Source organism: Austrofundulus limnaeus, unplaced genomic scaffold (assembly GCF_001266775.1).
Source record: "Austrofundulus limnaeus strain Quisiro unplaced genomic scaffold, Austrofundulus_limnaeus-1.0 Scaffold4, whole genome shotgun sequence".
NCBI classification, from domain to species: domain Eukaryota; kingdom Metazoa; phylum Chordata; class Actinopteri; order Cyprinodontiformes; family Rivulidae; genus Austrofundulus; species Austrofundulus limnaeus.
The window spans coordinates 2032386-2033652 of record NW_013952406.1 but is presented as its reverse complement, the minus strand read 5'-3'; the positions used below and the strand labels follow the sequence as shown (position 1 = coordinate 2033652).

Below are 1267 nucleotides of genomic sequence, written 5' to 3'. Positions count from 1 at the left end.
ACTTAAAGCAAAAAAACCTTAAAGAAAATTCATTCCATAACATACTGAGTCTCGCTAAATTCCATTTGATTGTTTAAATGTTCACTTCCTGTAAGGAGAACTGCTGCAGCCTGTGTTGTTTTTAGGACAGAATTATTTTCGGACTGTACTGTAAACCCTGCCAGGCTCTGAAATTAAAACGGAAAGGGAGAAACAAATCAGAAGACGATTAACTTGACTGAAAAAAACGGCAGCAATGAGGAGGGAAAGTGACAGCTGAGGAGAGGTTGGGTTTTAATGAGCATCTGTAATAAAAAACATTAAAAAAAACAGCCGCCGGTGTTGAGGATGTGTGCATGTGGGCGAAAGAGGCATTGATGAGCGGGAAAATCCCCTAAAGCTATCACACATAATCACTGAGAAGCGCCAAGATCTTCCCGTCCCATCAAACGGTGAAGTGACAACATGCTGATTAACAAAGTTTTCATTTGTTCCAGATTTATGCCTTAAAACGGCTCGGCTGTCACTGAAACATCATCGCTCCCTGTGTTGTTTTTGTTTGTTTTTTCATTGTTGTAGTTTGTTTACCAGAGGAGGAGCTTCATCTGCGGGCAGAAATATTATTTGACATTGACGTTATTGAATCCTAAGTGATGTTTGGGGGCATTTCATGAGTTATTTAATGAGAGCAGCCTCTTCAAAATGATGTGAACGTGTCAGATTGACTCGTGCATCAGCGAAAAACGTCTAACTCAGTGGCGTTCAGGAGCATTCAGAACAGATTCTGATCTTAAATACAGTCGTTTTACATGTTTTCAGTCATTTTAATGTGTGCATTTTGTGTTTTAAAGGGGACATGTCGTGCTAAATCGAATTTTTGAAATTCTGTGATTTGATTGATTATAGTATTTTTCAGTTATGTATAGGACTCATAAAAACAGCCAATTGCATTTTGTTAAAAGAGAGAGTTGCTACAATCTCAAGGGGACAGAGATACTGTATTTGTGAAACCTAAATTTCAAACCAGTTTGAAGGAACAGAGTACTTCAATCCAAGGAATAAGATTATGGAATAATCTGGAGGATGATGTTAAAAATGACATATTAACGGATATATTTAAGAGAATGATAAAGGTTAGTCTGTTTGAGAAATATGAAATGTTAAAATGCATATTTATATGAATTGTTGTTCAAGGAGGAGTTAAACCTTTGGTTTTTTGTGTGCGTTTGTTTTGTTTTTGTTATTTGAATTTATATATTCTAGAAAAGGGGCATATATAACATTTTTG

At 36.1% G+C, this 1267-nt stretch overlaps 1 protein-coding gene across 5 annotated transcripts in view; it reads left to right on the top strand.

Annotated features, from left to right (window-relative positions):
* Positions 1 to 1267, top strand: part of znf385c (zinc finger protein 385C) — a 190109-nt gene that overhangs the window by 159393 nt on the left and 29449 nt on the right. The window lies entirely within an intron of this gene.